At 42.2% G+C, this 19,410-nt stretch overlaps 1 protein-coding gene across 2 annotated transcripts in view; it reads right to left on the reverse strand.

Annotated features, from left to right (window-relative positions):
- The window catches only part of lzts2a (leucine zipper, putative tumor suppressor 2a), a 45,052-nt gene extending 26,085 nt beyond the window's left edge, over nt 1-18,967 (reverse strand). Inside the window, exons 1-2 of one of the 2 annotated variants that reach the window (XM_056395412.1) lie at nt 18,703-18,967; nt 633-749 (exon numbers count right to left, since the gene is read on the reverse strand). The gene's annotated coding sequence lies outside the window, so the exon portion shown is untranslated. Of the gene's footprint in view, nt 1-632; nt 750-11,403; nt 11,559-18,702 lie in introns of those variants that run through there. The other variant, XM_056395413.1, reaches the window with a different exon arrangement.
- Nucleotides 18,968-19,410: the final 443 nt, after the last annotated feature.

The following is a 19,410-nucleotide window of genomic DNA, read 5'->3' on the forward strand; positions in this document are numbered from 1 at the left end:
GAAAAACAAACAAACCAAAAACTTTTTTTGGGGCTATCCAGTGCAGGCTGATTTTGTTTTAGATTAAGTTTTGTGAAAAAGGTGCAGGGCAGAGAAAATGATGTTTTCTGTGAGAGAAAATGTGATTTGTAGTAGAAGTAAACAGACAAACACACCTGCCCTGACTTCTCTGAGGTATTGCTGTCACCCGGCTGCTGTATGGAACAACATGGGCTCAGCCGCAAATTCCTGACCCCTTGACCCCTCATCTCCTCCTCTACTCCCTCCTCCCACTGTGTCACACACTCCAACTATCATCCATCTCCAAACCCAGTCCCTGACCGGACACTTCAAAGACGGAGGCCAAGACCCCTATTTCCATAAATGTGTGCGTGAGTCTGTGTGACAAAGTGACCACAGCGCATCACTCCAAACCGAGCCTACACCAAGTCAGACCATAGATCAATGTCCCCGGCTCCCCAAAAGACAAGAGAGAAAAAGAACAACACCGAAAGGGAGGGAGAGAAAGGGAGAAAGAACAAGAGAGGTGGGAGGAGCAGGGGACGCTTGAGTCAGCAAATACTGAAGGTCAACATCGTCAGAGAAGGGTTTTGTCTGCAGAGGGTGTTTTATTTTTTTGTGTGGCTCTTTACCTCAGAGTGTACTCGCCCAGCGTTCTCCTCCTGGAGGTCTGGGGGAGACAGGGAAATGGCAGAGAGCTCTCATCCCAGGACCTCTGTCCTCTCTGGGCTTCTTCTCCTGCGCTCTGCCTGAAGTGAAAACACAAAGCATTAATGTTAACCTGCTGACTCAAAAAAACATATACATACGATATTTGCAGCATTTACATTAATATTAAACCTGCAATGACTGATTATTTTGGTCCCTTGGAAGCAGTATAAATAAAGTAAGCATTGACATAGTATCACCCTTTTTCTTTATCAACTTGTTAGCAAACATTTGGAGTCATGTTTCCGGTTACCACCAAATGCTCCCCAGCTTCCCAAAAAAAAAGACTGATGTATTTCGGCCTTAAGAGTTAGCCACCCCATCCCCCGGGCTAATGCTGAACTAAAAGCCATGTTTCCAACAATCAGTGACACACAGAAGGAAAAAAGGTTTGTTTATCCAAGAAACTATCCTAATCCTGACTGGTGACTCAACAGATGTACTGAAACCTGTCACATTAAGAAGCCACAGCATCTCAACTCTGCTACGGGTCTTCATACTATTGAGAGTTTTTTTATATTGTTACACTCTCTGATCAAACCAATAGTTAAAGTCCATTTTTGTGAAACTGGCACCTGAAGAATCAAACAACCAAAAATACCAACCATCTCTTGATGAACCCAGGTCTAACATGAAAACAAAAATACTGTGATTTTTTTTTTTATACAAGCTAATTTCCCACTGTAAACATGGGATTGTGAGACTGTGTGTTTGCAGGTACTTCCTGCTTCTAAATGAGGTGTAGAGAACCAACGACGACTTCACTGCAACTCATAAAAAGGGCAGAAGAGAGAAAAGAAGGAGGAAATTAGAAAAGAAATGGAGGTAAAAAAAAAACGCAGTAGAGCTTCGTGATATATAGATTTTGGTTATTATGTAATATCCTGAATTAGCTTAAATCGTGTTTTCCTGACTGGGCTCTTTCAAAGCTATTGTCACAAACAGACAGAGTGTAGGAAAACGATTTTCCTTCTTACAAAAAGTATTGTCAAGACAAATCGCGTCAGCCGCAGTTTGATGTTGTGTTTTGGCTGCACAGAAAATCAGCTATTTGTGTCAAACTTTGATCAACAGTGGATGAAAACATCATATGGCTCCCACACGAATGGAGGGTATATCTGTCTAGATTTTAATGGCATTACACCAGATAATCAAGGTAGAGCGACATCTGTGTGCAATGTACCCCCATCCACCACAATGCATACAGAAGCAGAAAAAAATAGAAGTTCAACCATTTTCCCAGCACCTACCACCAAACATCATCGGCTGAAGAGATGCCACAAAAACGATCATTTCATTTGGAAAACACAACATAATGCATAACATTATAAATTAACTCAATACAACCAATTTCATTCTGAGAAATGGCAACATAAAACATAATTACTGATAAACATTTAGATTCCTTGACAGCTCTTATAGCTGTAGCTTTTTAAGAAGCTGAAATAGCCTCGATATAGAGCAAACAGGAAATGAAATCATGTGTTGGTTTGTGTGTGTCAACAGGAAATCTCACAAACTTATGAATGGATTCCCATGAAACCTGGAGGTCAGTTAGGCTTTAGGCCACGACTGATGAAAGTGGCAATCAGGATCTGGGATTTCTGCCATTAGATGATTATCGTGTCTCAGCCATTTGAGGCCTGATTCGATGGCCATGTGCCTTGCAGGCACATGTGTATCCTAACAAGGAACCCCCAGGAGCACAGATGGTCAAGGTCTTCCCTCAGGGACACAGGGGTCGGGCTCGGGGTAAAATTGGTAAGATAGCAGGGTGGGGGTTGGGTTTATTTAGGTGCCCCATCCCCCTTTAAACTAATCTCCTTTCTTGGTAATGCATGCATGGACTTCATAGATATAAGAGATATGGAGAGCAGCTGACATTTCAATATCAACAGGCTGCTAGTCCGTCCAAAAATCAATGAAAGATGTTTAGACAGTCATTCGAAACTTTCTGTTTGTGTGCCCACACACACACACACACACACACACACACACACACACACACACACACACAATGCATAGATGTGACCAAGGCCTGCTTATGTTCAGCTTTACATATTTTAATTTCCATAAAACCCATCACAAGGCCAAAAGACATGACCTGTGATGCTGTAATGATCTCTGCAGGGCTTGGAGCTCATGACCACATGCACATGCACACACATGTGCGTGCACACACATACATACATACACACACACACACACACACACACACACACACACACACACACACACACACACACACACACACATATAACACCTCTCTTCTCTGCACCATCTCTAATCAGCAGATGACATCTCAGCCCGTATGATGAGCTGATGTGAACCCATAGGTGCAGATTAGAGAGATTATTAATCCTTTAGATCACTGGTAGATAGATTATATCACTATAGCAGCATATGTCCTCACTGCAGGGACGACACTTGATCTGAATACAATGACACTATGACTCAGGGTCGCACTCCCACAGGGTGCTGCAGTATTAACCTCAACTGAGAGTGTTATTAAGGTTGTCCAGGGTTGCCTTGGGTTGCCTTTGTTAAGCACAGTGCTTCTAATGTTATAGTTATTGGGTTACTCCAGGTTCCCACTGTGTTTCCTCATTTTGGAGGGCAATGCTGTACTGATGAGGGAGGAGTAAAAGGAGGGTGAAGGAGAAAGTAGCTGCCGTCACACAAAATGCGTGGCTACACCAGAGCCAAGGTGACTCTTGCAGAATGAAAAGAAAGAAGTGTTCAGCTCAGTCCTGAAACACATGAACACACACAGTAGACATATGTAGGGGTGGGCACCGGGAACAAAATCTTGGTATGTCCCTGTATGTCATTTTGTATTGCATTATCAATATACTGTGTATGTTGAGACAGTATATTACATTTCAATAGGAAACATTTCAAGTAAAATGACTAAGACTGTAATTATTATTTTCATTTTTTATGAATCTTCCAATTCTTTTCAAGATTAATTAATTAATCATTTTGTTTATAAAATGTCAGAATCACGTCATCGTTTCATCCAGTCCAAGGGGACGGCTTCAAATGTCGTGCTTTGTCTGGCCAAAACCACAGATATTACATTTCCAATTATATAAAAGAAAAAAAACAACAAATCTTAACTTTCTGTGGAAAACTACTCAAACACTTTATTGATTTAAAAATGGTTGTCTGCTTTACTTCTAAAGAAAATAACCACACATGAATATTTGTTTTTGGCTAATGCAGTGAATTTCATACCACATAAATCAGGAGACCTCATCACATTGATGCAAGAAAATGGTAAATTCAATATTGCAATAAAGCAAATCTTCTCAGTGATTTGCAACATCACTCACAATAACCAATGATGAAATTGAAACAATTGATCAACAGAAAATTAAGGTTTTAGTCATTTTTCATTTTGCACTATCTTTCTGACATCTTATAAATCAAAATAATTAATCGATAATCAAAAAAATAATCTTTAGATGAGTTGATAATGAATAAAGTCACTAGTTTCAGCTCTCACCTGATACAGCCAGAGACATTTAAGTGATAGCTACCTCTGTACAAACTGAATAATCTCTGATGGTTAGACATATCTATTAAATTATGGAGCTGACAAGTCAACATCAGAGTTTCTCCACCAGAACTGAATCGATAGGGATAGTAAAACACTTCAGGAACAGAGCAGTCAGGTAATGTAATTTCAATGTATCTCTTTTTTTTTTTTGCTGTCATTATCCGAACACATTGTACTCTGTGCCCAGCACTTTGGCGGCTGCTGCTGTCATTTTTCCAAGAAAGTGGAAAGCTGCTTTGTTGCCATAATATGCCCCGTGTGATGCTTGGCCCACTTTTCAGCCTGCTTTCATTGTGTAAGCACATATACATAAAACATGATTTGTTGCTTCAATTTCTGACTTTTATTCAGCAGGGATTTGGTGGCAGACAACATCAGAGCCATGAAAAGCGGAGCAGAGCAGCGGCGAAATGCAACTCTCCCTCTGATCCTCTAAGCGAGGGAGGGAAAGACAGATAGAGGGAGAGAGTTGGCCACGTTACAGACAACCAGGTTTAATCACTGACCTCTAGACTTACAACTGAAGACAAATGGCCATGATTAATGAGGACCATTCATCTCGTTGGTAGAAAGAAACAATGGGAACTGCATTTGCCCGAGCAGCTCTGATAGGTCTATCTGCTGTTTATATTAAACTCCAGTCCTGTTAGTTTGCACTTAGCTTCTGATCAAGGAGCTCAGGTCTGGCTCCATGTAGATCCAGTACCGTTCACTAGAGGGCAGTCTGTCTAAGTCTGGCAACTGTTCTCAATAACAACTGCTCTAATATTCAGACCTGAGGGGAACACTGTTGTTACAAATAATGGAAGAAATTACACCTCCTCTGCAAAACTGGGCCCTCCAGCTTTGTTTTAATTTATTCCTTAAATAATTTCTTTCACCTTTATCCAGAAATGAACACCTTGAAGAAAAACATGAACCAAGAAGAGACATACTGTGCTCCTTTACTTGAGTAAAAGTACCTATACAACAATGAAAAGTACTCCATTACCAGTAAAGTCCTTCATTCAAACTCCTACTTAAGTAAAAAAATACAGAGGTATAATCAGCAAGGTGTACTTAAAAAAAAGGTTGTGCTGCACAAATTTGTATTTATTTATTTATTTATTTTACTGATCTTTACGCTTTACTAAACTTTTATCGTGAAATAATGCATAATTTGACCTTGAACAGTTATATATAGACACTTTTTTGTAAAAGGGTCACAAGCCAAAAAGGTTGGAAATCTCTGGTTTCATCTTTAACAATGTGTCGCATTTTGTAAGTTATTAAATGTACTCAGTTACTTTCCACCACCGACAGAGAACAATGACCTCGGCAGCAGTGGTGGGTCGACTTTATCTCTGTAACCGATGTTAAAAGCAGCAGCTGATGCACAGCCGCGCACAATCAACCTCTGCTATGAAGAATCTTCCTAGAAACAAAGGATGATCTTGCATGTTCACAGACAGCTGATGACTAATGAAGGTCCTCTGTGGGGGAACAGTGAGACGTCATGCAGAATAAGCAAAAGGTGACTGCACAGAAGAAATAAAGGGGGGGCTGTTAACAAAAGAGAGACAAAGACTGTAGGAAAGTTTTCATTTGCCTTTTCAGCACTTCAACCGCAGCCGGAGCCAAAAGTTAAATCTTGGCTTTTGTCTGTCTCCAGCTCTGTCAGCCTGCCACTGCTGTTGTAACAATTTGTCTGTGTGGAGGATGTGAATCATCTCCTTTCATTCACATACTTTGTGTCCTCTCATATTGTTCCCTGTCTTTAGCTTTCCTTCCATTATTTCAAACACGTTATTTCTATGCACAGATTCCCTCTTTCTCAGCTCAGAGGAGAAGGAACATAGTGTGGTGAAGGGGGAGGTGGGAGTGGGGGGGTGGGGAGGGGTGGAGAGGGGGGTTGCCAGACAAGAGATCTGAACATATTTCACAGAAACACTGTCGAGCACCTGTCAGCATCTGGCTGCACTTGCTGAACAGTGCATTGAAAGAGGAAATCGAAATGAGACAAACAGCGTGAGAGCCACTGCTGTCGCGCTTCATTGCCGATCTACAGAAAACTTGCATCCTCACAAACAGGGGTGGCAGACATACTAGATTCTTAACCTCAGTAAAAGCACCAATGCAACAGTGTAAACAACTAAAACTCCTGCACTCAAAATCCAAACTGTACTTACAGTATTACAAAGTAAAAGGACCCAGTGTGGTGTCATACTGTAATATACTATAATATTGCATTATTATTAGTGATGCATTTATGTATAAGTAGTATTTTAATGTTGAAGCTGGTCAAGGTGTTGCAGCTTTATGTACAGTTTGGTAGTTTAATCCAACGAGGAAGAAAAGCTCTGCCACACAAATGTCTATTCATTTCTGGACCTTTCTATAATCTTTGCTGTTTTGTGAAAGGTGACAAGAAACTACATGTAGATACTTTATTTTTGTAATGGAGCACAAGACAAAGAGCAGCCAATGTGTATTTCATAAGATTATGTTTTATTCATGTGAAATCTTAAAGCTGGAGTGTGGGACTTTACGTTCAAGCCATTGAGTTCACACAATGCTGATCAGCACCAGGTAAACTTTCTCTGTATTTTGCAGTATACTAGAGTTTTAAATCTGATGTCTGTGGCAACATTCCCACACTGGAGCACGGGTAGCAATGTGTTTTATGTCAGCTGGGGATGATTGGTTTGCCAGAGCTGAAGAGGGGAGCAACTGTGGAGACAGAGACAGAGTAGGCCTCTGGCGGAAAAACCTAGTAAGTGTCCAACAAAAGTTTCTGATGTTCCAGATAAAAAAGAAACTTGGTGTTCAGCGGAAAGATTACAGCCTAAAGCAAAAAACGATTGATGGGGAGGACAAACATGGATTACCATTGGTGTGGCTTTTTTCACTCGCTGGAGAACGTGAAAGAAGAGACAGTGTTTGTGTATTACTCTCACTACCAGAGGGGGGAGACAAAAATTCTGCACCGCAGGGTTAATCTGAAAATTGACAAGTAACTCAAGCAGTCGCATAAATGTAGAGCGGGAGAGGTATAATATTTACATCTGAAATGTAGTGGAGTAGAAATATCAAGTATAGCATAAAATGGGTAAATCCTCAAGTTAAGTACAAGTACGTCAAAACTGCACAACTTAGTTACTTTCCACTGCTGCCACAGACACGCCACAGTGGAGAGAAAACTCCTATTCACAAGACCAGTAATTAACCACAGAATGAGGATGATGAGTAAGCCAGGCAGCAGAAAAATGAAAAAGAAATGGTAATATTTGTCTCAAGTTCTGCCTTCGTGTGCCGCAGTACGTGGTGGGAGGGAAAACATGAGTGTGAATATATATTGTCCATCTCTCTCCAAACACATGTGCATGTTGTGAATGCTTGCGTTTGTGCGTTTTCATGAATGTGTCTCTTCTGCCACAGTCACATTAAGTGTGTTATTGGAGCAGGGTGAGCCAGGGGCAGAAACAGCAGAAACAAACGAGGTCCTGTGCAACCCCGAGACTGTTCCATGAATCATCCAGGAACTTATACAGTAGCTGGCCAGTCCTCGCAGCCTTCAGCTTACAGTTAATAACTTCCCATGCAACATTTCCTACAGTGTGCTGATTAAAAAACATAAAATCCGTTTGGTTTTAGCCACATTTCCCCCGCAAAACACAAATAAAGGGCTTGTGTTTAATATTTGTGTTATTGACAATGTAAGAAAATAAGAGCTGGTTTTGTGCAGTAGAACCAAATCCGGGACGAAATTACGCTGAACTAGCACTGCCGCAATAAATAACTGATAAATCAAAAAGATAAACTACTAAAGAAAGTTATTTGCAGAAACACGGAACACCTCCCGTGTTTAGTTTGAAACCAGAGCTATTTATTCTGCCTGTGACTCAGTTAGATTATATGAATGTGTGTGTGTGTGTGTGTGTTGTGTGTGTGTGTGTGTGTGTGTGTGTATTTGCCTGCAGCAGGTACAATAAACAAGCGCACTGATGTCATCAAAGTCAGCCAGAAGGGAAGCACACAGTTAGATGTAGTTGAGAGAACACGTTTCTCTTTCTGAAACACATGGATTCACCTGCACGTGTAGCTGTATGTAAGTGAAAGAACAAACAAAACAAAAAAAGATACAGATATGCAAATGTGATCTAAAAACAAAATAGAACTTGAAGGACATAAGAGATGCACATTTAATTTATTCCCAAGATTAAGAAGTAAAATCAGGGAGAAAAATTACTTTAAAAAAAACTTGTGTGCGTGTGTGTGTGTGTGTGTGTGTGTGTGTGTGTGTGTGGTGTGTGTGTGTGTGTGTGTGTATCAAATTGAAACATTGCTGTCGGAAGTGAAGCGTTTGTCTCAAACTGAGCTGAGTGACACGCAATTTCACCCACGTTTCACAGCATATTTATGACACTGACTGACTGTTTACTCTACATACACACACACACACACACACACACACACACACACACACACACATGCACACACTGTCAGATCAGTCAGTGTGTAATTTTCTCGTACTATAGTGCCAAAGGTCAGCGTACCCACATTTTCGGGACAGCCTGTATGTATGCCTTATGGGTATATATGCATGTGTGTATAGAGCTAATGGACAATGACATCAGGACTGACATGGTTGCTGAGCTGTGCTGTGCTGGGCCAGGCCGTCTAACCCAACAGCAGGGATAAACTATAAATAGACTATCTCATCCACCTCCAACGCTCCCCCCATCCCCCCTTTTTTCTCCCATTTCCTCTTTTCCTTTTGCGTTATCTGCAGACCTTTTATTACCATTCACTCTCTTTCTCAGCAGCTTTTGCTTTCTACGTCCTCTCTCTTTCTAATGTGTGTCGCTCCCTTCATCATCTCCCCTCCTTCTGGTCTCACTGAATCCCAATTTTCAGTCTCTTTCAGCATCTCCAAATTTCTGTCTTGAAGAGAAAAATCAAAAATAAACAGGCCAACACCAATCTTGTGATCTCAGAATAATGGGGAAGAGTGTGTGGGATTGGGAAATAAGGGAGATGGGCAAGTTACAGGGGGAGATGAAGTTATGTAAGTGAGGCTAATCCCCTCCCAACCCTGCATAGTAAATGAGACAAGATGACACTGGCCTCATTTCATCCGTTCATCTCTGCATCCGCCGCTACAACCCATCCGAACCGCTCTGTCACCACCTTAATCTATCTATTTGATCTTTGACGGCAAAGTAGAGCTACGTTTTAAACCAGCAAATCCTGATCTGCTTGACAATGAGCAGGAAGTTTGAGATACAGCAGATGAGCTATTATATAATTCATGGTTTAATCGTGAAGACGTTCCCAGAAAATCTGCGTCCCGTCCACCCACTTTACTTTCCCCTCATATCAATGAAAACATCTGATTTTTGAAAGCTCTCTTATCTAACACAAGCCTACCAGGACAGTGAGCGAGGAACCAAAAGCAATGGTAGGCTACATGTTTCTGCTGAATAAACTACACTAACAACAACTATAAATATTCCAGATCTTTTCAAGCATCGGACACCAGATATTTGTTCTCTAAACGTAGAGCTAGAGTAACAGTACCTTCAAACTTTACAATGCAATACTTTGGATTTGGACTGGATGAATTTACAACTTAGCTCACCCCACATGATCCTCACCCCTGCAGCCCCTCTCCTCTGGACTCTAACCCGACAGTCTGACCTCTCCTCGTCTCAATCCCTAATCACAAAACACCCTGTCACCCAAACATCCTAATCTGTAGCAGTATGCTTTGCTCCAAAGGGTCAACGAGGTCAGCAGGGTGAGCTCATAACACCGAGCCGCCTATCAGATATCACAGTTTCAGTATAAATCAATTCAACTGTATTTTACGTTTAATTCAGATTAGCAAATGTTAACATGTTAACATGCTAAAGGTGAACATGAGAAAACTTATAGCTGCATGTTAGCATCGCCATTGAGAGGACGTGGGATGTTGATGTTAAGATTTAGCTCATAGAACAAAGCTGCTAGCATGACCGTAGACTCCTAGTCTTCTTTAAATAAAACATGGTGGCGGTCCTTGTCAGGGGTCAGTTATCATTAAACAATAAAGGTTATCAAGCAAAGTGTTTGTCATTAATTTATTAAATGTAAATTATTTATTAACAATTTATCGATGATTAAAATGCTGCATGAATAGAAAGGATTTTTGCACCTTTCCGCGCATTTAACACACGAGAGGCCGACTCAAACTAAATTAGGATGTTTGAGAGTTTAAAAAACAACTTGACATCAGACTGAAAATCAGTGTCGTGCTGCCCTCTCTGGTTTCACCCTGACCCTGCACCCAGCATCACTGATCGGTGGAGTTAGAAGTGTGCTCTGTTGCACCTGTAACCACCTGCTACAGTGATGTCATGGTGTACTGACACACCCTGGAGTACACTTCTACATCACTGCAGCAAGGTGAGAAGAAGAAGAAGAAGATTACCGAGGGGCTTAAGTTACCCTTTGAAAAAAAAATCCATTCACATAAACACAAAATATAAACAAACATTCTTAAAGAGTCCCTTATCAACAGTTATATAAGAACAGATATTTACAGTATGAATTTAGTATGCAGGCGCAACACTCTTTCTAAATTATCATAAATATATATTTGCCATTTCTCCTCTGCAATTTCTTGTTATTCATCGTTTGTTCTTTTTTTTTTACCAATATAGCTATGATGAGCTAAAATCACCCAATAATATTGGGTAATAAAGTCTTCTGTTAGTTTCATTCCTCATTTTCAATTACTAAAACAGGGCAGCCCCCATGCTTTAGGAAGGAGGTCCCTGGTACCAACGACGCCCTTTAACCCCCCCTCCACCTCTTCAATCCTCCTGCTCAGACAGGACGCTCCACTAAACTTTGACCTACTTCTGTCTGCCCTCAGAGGGAGAAAAACGCCAAGACCCCAAACACAGTGAGCTTCATGCTGATCCAGCCTGTTAATAACAATATGAATATCAAAGGCTTACTGGCACAATACATCTTTTGAATGTCAAATCGCAGAGGGAAGCTGAGGGAGGCTTGAGGACGCGTGCATGTGAAAGAATCACACTGGATTCATTGTTTAATACTGTATATTTAAAATTCAGTTGGGCACACACATAAACAAACACACATACTCATGCTGAGGACTTGATTTCACTTTTCTGCTGATCAGCCACAGGACAAACCCCGTCCTTCTTCTTTTTATCCGTGCCCCGTCTCTCGTTTCCAAGAAATCTCACTCAGCAGATGGACACAATCCTCCATAACCAATTCTCTGCAGGATAATGCAGAGCAGACAAAGACACCGCGACACAAAGGCAGACATCACCTCCAGGATTCAGCTCTGTCAGCCTGAGCCCGAGTCCCACAGAAACTGAGCTGAAACCAGTGACAGCATCAGTTTGTAAACTGCAACTTTGTTTAAAATCTGCCAAATGTTTCATAAGCGCAGGACAGCTGAGTCCTGGCAATCCATGTGTGACGGGACCGCTGAGAGATGAGGGTTGGCTCGGACGAAAGGGTGGTGGGAGTTATGTTACCGAGACCACGGCTGGGACGGTGTCCCAGAGGTTCCCAGAAGAATCCTGGGAACCCAGCAGAACCCAGTATGCGTGTATGAGAAAGAAAGGGATGGAGGCATGGGCGATGAGGGGGAGACATCTGCCACCAATTAAAAAGGAGGGATTGATCACATAGTTTCACCACTGAGAGATACAGTATGCAGAGATATGCTGGGGTCATGATATAAACACTTTCTCATGGTTAAAACTTTCCCGGCCCCCCCGTCTCCCGCGATCCTCTCCGTTTACACGAGACAAGCCGGCCACAGTTCACCCAAGCTAGTCAGCTGATGCAGGAAGGGGGAGGGTCGCTGTGTGGTACGCATTCTGCCAAAGGGTCATCTGGCAGACGCATCCTCCAAGCTGGCCGAGCAGAACACACACACACACACACACACACACACACACACACACACACACACACACACACACACACACACACACACACACACACACACACAGGGGGAAAGAGGCTGGCCAAGAGGGTGGAGGAAATCTAATCTATAAATCAGACACATGTCCAAACAACAGGGTGTCAACAGATCTTTGCTTATGTTATTAGCTCAGAGGTGTCCCGCTGTAACATGGTGAAAAACTCACTGATTCAATTCTGCTGAGGTAGTTGTTTTAGACAAGGCCAAGAAAGAATGTGTATAGTGTTCGAAAAGACAAAATCACATCTGAGAGGCTTCGCTGAAAATCCCAAGGAAATTACAGCTAAACCACACCAGCAGGGGCAAATGAGCCTTTATGCCGGATCGATAATTCATGTTTTGCTTCCCTTGCTGGCACAAATCAGGTTTCCAATAACCGCAAATCAACAAACAGCTTAATCAATGGTTTTCACACTTGGATGAAAGAGGGGGCTTTGTTAGTCACATTTGGTTTTCTCTTCTGATTTCAAGCTAGAGGAAGAAAAATGTTGCCTAACAAAAAAATTCAGAGAAATCAGAAAAGGTTTTCTTATCAAGTTAAGATTGCCTCCAGTAAAAACATCTAATTGTTGTAGCTGCAGGTCATCTCCAGCCATTCATCGGCTACAAGGCAAAGAGCCTCAATTCTGGACCTAATACTCGTGTCATCCATCAATCTTGTGTTTGTGTGCATCTGTGTGTGTGTGTGTGTGTGTGTGTGTGTGTGTGTGTGTGTTGTGTGTGTGTGTGTGTGTGTGGTCTGCTGTTTCAGCACTGGCCATTTCGGTCCTCATTCATCAACCTCCTGAAAAGTGAAGTGACGCTTTTTGACATAAGAGGCCACTTTACCTTCTCCTCAGAGAGAGAAAGAGAGAAAGGGAGTGCTGTGCTCAGATGGTTGAAAACTGTTTCTATATGCCATCATGGAACTCTTACTTTGCTCACAGTACAGCTGCTGCATTTCTACACTGCCAAGGTTGATATCTCCTCACATAGTAACGCTGATTTCTGTTGCGTTCTAACATAATGAGGTCTTCAAACTGCAATTTCAGCGAGTAATATAGGTTTCTCTACAGTATCTTTGGGGCGCAGTGAACAAACACATGAGTGTTGAGCAAACACAGTTTGATTGGCCTACTAATGGATGTTTGGAGCAGTTGGCAGACTTCAGCACTCCTGGTTCTAATGTGATCTGTGCCAGAGCTCTGCCCACTAATGTCCATTATACACAGACTTACTCCATTCTGCATTGATTCTGTCTCTTCTTACAGACTGTAAGGGCTTTTAGAGCCCATCTCCGCCTGCCATCTCAGCTATCAGATTCCAACAGCATTTTAATTGACCTGCAATCTACTTAGGCAAAAATAACATATTTTGAGTCTCCTTTCACACTACAAAAAGATAAAAAAGATTCTGCACAGGCAGGATGATAGACAGGCAGTGTACAAGTTCATGGGGCATTTTATGGCAACTGTTGGATGTTTTGAAGTCTGTAAAAGCCAAAGGGGGTAAATAACAGGCTGAGACTGAGGACAGCTTGACGATGACAGAGTAAGAACATAAGTGGTGCACCCGAGTTAGTGCGGCCACACCTTGGTGCTGAAGAATAGCCGAGACAGATTTCTTAGCTCCATATTCCTGCAGAAGTGTTCAGTAAAACATGGCAAAGCTTGATACAGCCATAGTCTCAAACTGAAAAGGGCAGTCTATTGATTTTACACGTAAAGGTCAGCTTACTGATCATGAGGGATACAACTCAGCCTGTAAAAAGGTGCATGAGGTCATCTGTGGCTCTGAAGGGAGCTTTTCTAAAACCCAAAAAAGCACAACCCAGATAATGTCAGCAGCGTTATCTTGGATTGGGCTGGAGACTTTCACTCTCACAAGTGCCGTAACTTTATAGAAGTACAATACTAAATCACTGGAGTATCTCTTTAACCCCCCCCCCCCCCCCGCTGCAGACCTGACACAACCTCCTGCAGCTTGATGGAGGAGCTGCCTGCACATACTCGGTCGGTTAATTGAAGTGCTGCAGTCAGGAAAGCTTCATAATCATCAAAGCCAGTACTGACTTAATTTAGTACACAACACTTCACAAAAAAAAGCCTTCTCTGCAAGTATTTCTTTTTTTCTTTCTTTTTTCTATTAATGGCAGAAATGACTGTATCTGAGTTTGATTGCACTAAACAGACCTGATAATTATCATCAGTTCACAAGTGGGTGGCCTCTGCTGCAATCACTCACCTAATGAAATGTTTTTCATTAAGTAATTGGACAGTCTGCATAATGTTAGCGTTGAAAAAGCCTGGACTTAAAATGTCACAGTGTAAACACTTGATTCATTCATTCTGAGAGATTTATGAGATTAACAAAGAGCCCAGTAAACCTGAAATAGCTCACCTGACATTCATGTCAGACATATATGGTCAGAAATGCAAAAAGTCCTAGTTTTTCAAAGAAGAAATAATTCAAAAACAGATTAATTCAGCTGAAAGGATTTGCAGAAGGGGAGGGGGGGTTTTCTGCTGCACTATTTATGCATCTATTTGTTTACAGAAAACAATCACCATGTGATTTTCTGATCGAGTCACTTGTTGTTTGGAGCCTCCTGTCCACATCATTTTCCTAATACACTGCTACTGTAAGAATTCAGTCATTTTACTGGGACCAGACCCATCAGTAACTCAAGAGTTCAGAAAATCAAATTACTCTGAAAAAAAACCTCCAATGTCCTATATATATTATTATTATATTCAGTGAGAAAATAAAATGATATGGATTGGCAGCAGTTGGGCCAATTAAAAAGTTCTCAAATCTATAAGTTCATTTGGAGAAGAGTAAAATGTCCTGTACTCTTCGTTTAGTGAACCATCGGGGAGAGTGAGACACCGCACAAATGAAGACATATGTCCTACACTACCAAAAAGCAATACCACATATGTGACTGATTTTTGTTTCATGATGGTTCAAGCTGTGATTTAACACTGAGTAGAACAATCCAGTGCTGAAAATACAATTTAAAAATTATCATTTGGTTTAATAACCAATTTCTTTTGGCATCTGAAAGCCATAAAGCACTGAGATTAATGTCTGCGTATAAAGTCTGGATCAGTACTTCAATTTCAGTTCAATTCAAGTCCAGTAAAGTTCACTTAAGCTCAGGTAGCAAGGCGAGCATGTGAATGCCTGCGCGCCACTGTGAGCGAGGGAAGATTGTTTTATGTCTTCTGGGTTGATTCAAAGCTGTAAAGATAAGTCTGATGTAAAGAAGAAACCTGCTCACACTAAGTACTCATACTGCTTTTAGAGGCATATATTTATGGGAACTGCCTTAACAGTGTGGACTGTTTAATTAGTATTTTCCACAAAGAAATTCTGAAACTCAGTTTTCTTTAAGAGGAATGGTCCTCTACAGGGCTTTGTTTATTTCTAGTCACAGTAAAATCTCTGGAATGCAAGTCGTTGAAACGCATCTACAAGTGAACCACATACAGATCGTATGCTTCATTTAAATTAACAGAAAAATGAGAACTAATTTTACTCTCAGCTTTATGACTTTGACTGCTAATTCTGCGTTCTGCCCTGACCTGCATGAATAAACAGACAAGCTACAGCTTTAAATTACTCGCCTTTATAAGATGCACATAATTCATCTGTTGTGTAATGTCTCAGTCAATGACTCAGTAAAAGCTGATATTGATGTTGTTGCTGAACTTTCAGTCCAAAACGGGCCTTTAAAAGCAGGAAGAGAAGGGTCACTGAAAAACCGGGCAGCTACTAATTACAGCTTCACATACAGGGGTAGTCTTTGTTCGTCTACGTGTTTGTGTGTGTGTGTGCATGTGTGTGTGTGTGTTTGTGTGTGTGTGTGTGTGTGTGTGTATGTGTATACGTGTGTGTTTAGCCTGACTGACAGCTTGTCTCTCCCCTGCTGTGCTCTTGCTCTTGTCCCGTTTTAATGGGCTGACAGCGAGAAACTCTGACGGAAATCTCAATGACGCACCCGCTGTTAGACACATCCACAGCTGAGGAAAGTCAGAAGCAAAAGTGCATCTCAGAACCAACATTACTCCCACGAACAGCATCGGAGACACTGCTGAACTGCAGCATAACATCAAACAGACCAGCTTGTCTGACATGTAACTTTAGACATGAAATGGGTTGCAGAGAGGAGAGAAAGAAAAAAAAAAAACTAAGAAAACATATCTGTTGAGCTCCTTCTACTGCATGATTCTCTCAAAGGAATTTCAGGGTCCCATGGTGCTTTTTCGCATGAGATCTCAGCTTCTCTCAAACGCACCTACAGTGGCGTTTAAAAAGAGCAGTATGTGGTGGAGTTTCTGTTGTGTAAGGCTTTTTGGGATCTATGTTACATCATGATGGATGGCAGTGAATTAAATATGCCTGCATGCTGCTTGCATGCTTTTAATCACATCCAATCAATCCACGCCATCATCATCGCTGCAGCAAAATGAAATGGCAGCTCGTCATCATGTCAATCCCAGATGGCTGGAGAGGCATTTTGCTAATTGAGCATCACAGGTGTGGATCAGATTGCTCTCTCTCCATCTGTGTGTGTGTGTGTGTGTGTGTAGGATATACTGTATGGTGCTTCATGTGGGATTTTCCTTCACTTACGTAAGAGTGCTCCCCAGCGCATAGATGGGCCCCTGTGTGCACATTTGTGTGTTATTTATTATTTATTTTGCTGAAATTATCTAATGAGCAAATTAAGCTGCTACATTTTGACCAGTCGGCGAGTCTTTAATGTTTCAGCATCTTCAGAGCAAGTACTGGCAGATGTGCATCCGCTGTGATTGTAGCCTACCTCTAGCTATGTTCTACTTTTGACTCACACATATTTGTTAACTCAATGAAAACATGAATGGAGGTTGGTTTTATTTGACAGTAGAGAGAGAGCAGAGAGATTTTCATAATGGTGGAGGGAGGGAAAAAAAGAAGCAGAGAAAAGAAAGTGTTTCAGGATTACATGCTATCAAAAGCACATTGACCGTGACTTTGGTCATGTTCTTGCTCGGCTGCCTCACACATCGCCCCCTCAGGGCTTCTCGTCCTGTGAAGGAGCCATGTGATAAAAATGATCCCTCAGCATCACACCCTCCTCCCCTTCCCTTCCTACCCTCTGTCCGCCTCTTCAGCTGCTGCAATCCTGATCGCCTGACAGCTTGGTTATCACCTCCCACCACCAAATCCCCCCACTCCCCCTTCTCTCTCTCTCTCTCTCTGTATGTGTCCTGCCACCTTCCTCCCTCCTCCATCCCCCCACCTCTTGCCTATGCTGTGCTGCGCAGTGGTGACAGGACAGGATGATGCAGGGTCTCCCAGTGAGGTGGCGTGATGCCTGAGCACTAAGTTTAACATCATGGAGCGGTTAGTCCCACTGGTCTGTGCAGGGGAAGGAAGGGAACGCTATTCAAGAATTCACATTGGCAGCGTGCACGCATTGGTGTGCGGTTGTCTTTAGTGTTTGCATTCAGCCAAAGTCTTATAGCTGGGACAACATGACGTCCAACTCATCAATCAAGTGCAGGGAGGGTGTTGCTCACAACAGATGAGAAGGAGATGGAGAGGCTTCTCAGGCATGCTGCTGCTCCTTCAGCATTTATATCTGCTCCTGTGTGTGGGGATTATTTATGATCCAATCAGACCCTGGATGCTTCCAGTTCAACTCAAAACTAATCCATATATTAAAGTAGGCCTTGAGAGCATAAAACAAGTGGTGCTAAGGTCTCTCTCTCTGCCTGTGACCTTTCCAATTTCACCCCAATCCCTTCATCATCTCCTACCCACTACTTTCTGTCTTTATCATACAAGCTGCAGAAATCAAGAGAGTTCAAGTGGTATGCAATAGCAGTTGTGTGTGTGCGTGTGCGTGTGTGTCTGTGTGTGCCAGTTGCAAGAGGCAGCCCCATTCACTGAAACAGCTGGATGGAGATAACAGAGCAATCCAGTTTCTCTCCCTCATACCAGATCTTGAGGCAAAACAGCTGAATCCAGTGCAAGAAAAATCCCCCCCAAAAAAAACTTGGGAGCTGGTGGGAAAACTAAGTCACTGCGTTGAACTGGATCAGCCACAGATTATGCTCAAGTACTTTAATCACTCAGACAAGTCAAACTATCAGTAACCAAATTAATCATGCACACTAAGCCCCGCACACTCGAGCGCAGCACAAGCAGTCCCATAACTTAGTATTAGAAATCCCCATTTTGACATCATTGTTCACAAACCAGGCGTGTTTCGTGGATATTTTGCAAAAAATCTGCCCAAAAAATCATGAAAGAAGTTTCTCTCATTCTTAACTACATAAAAAAACCGGGGTAAGAAAGCTCTTTAACAAAGCCACTAACTTTACTTAACCCCGCTGTAAAAATACAGAAGAAAAACACAAGACTGTATCTCCTTTAAACCCACTGTTGCACACTGCGATATCTCACTCACCTTAAACAAGATGTTCTTTACAACCAGCCCGTGCTGCGATATTACCTCCAACAGTAGGCTAAATGTCTTGCGCGTGTATCCGGTCGCCTTTGCTGTGGGTACGCAACTTTTTTTGAAAACAAAAACAAAGAGCGAGCAGCTGAAAACAAAAATCTCCTCTTTTCTTTCTTTCCTGTAGTTACGATCGGCTTCTTCCCACAGACCCGTCCAGTCCACAGGAGCTCGGAAGACTCGCTGCTGATCCGCCGCTGCTGCTCGGGCTGAGTGTGTTCGGTGTTGTCACCGGCAGAGCCCGGTCGGTCTGCTGCTGTGCGGGGCGGGCTCACTCCCTGCTACAGCGGGGGCTCGACTACTGATCCACAACAGTGAGGTTTAGGACCAGGAAAGGAAGTGCAGGGGCTCCGCGTGGGGGGGGGGGGGGGGGCTGCGACGACCGATGATACTGTGTATTTATAATGACAGAGTAGAATTATTCATTTTACCCCTCCTATCCATCTTATTCTTAAGATATGTGCCCTTTCTAGTGGTTCGATATTCTGATGTATTTCTTTATATTAAATACAGACATGGTTTTCAGTGTAGCCATCTGTTCAAAGGTGAGTGTATTAGCTGCATATGCCAAGTGGCTCCTTTTGGCCCCATCCATCAAGCTCCCCCAGTCATTCATTAAGGGTTTCACTATTTCTTTCTTGTCTCAAATAAAGTAAA

This window comes from Seriola aureovittata, chromosome 14 (genome assembly GCF_021018895.1).
Source record: "Seriola aureovittata isolate HTS-2021-v1 ecotype China chromosome 14, ASM2101889v1, whole genome shotgun sequence".
NCBI lineage: Eukaryota > Metazoa > Chordata > Actinopteri > Carangiformes > Carangidae > Seriola > Seriola aureovittata.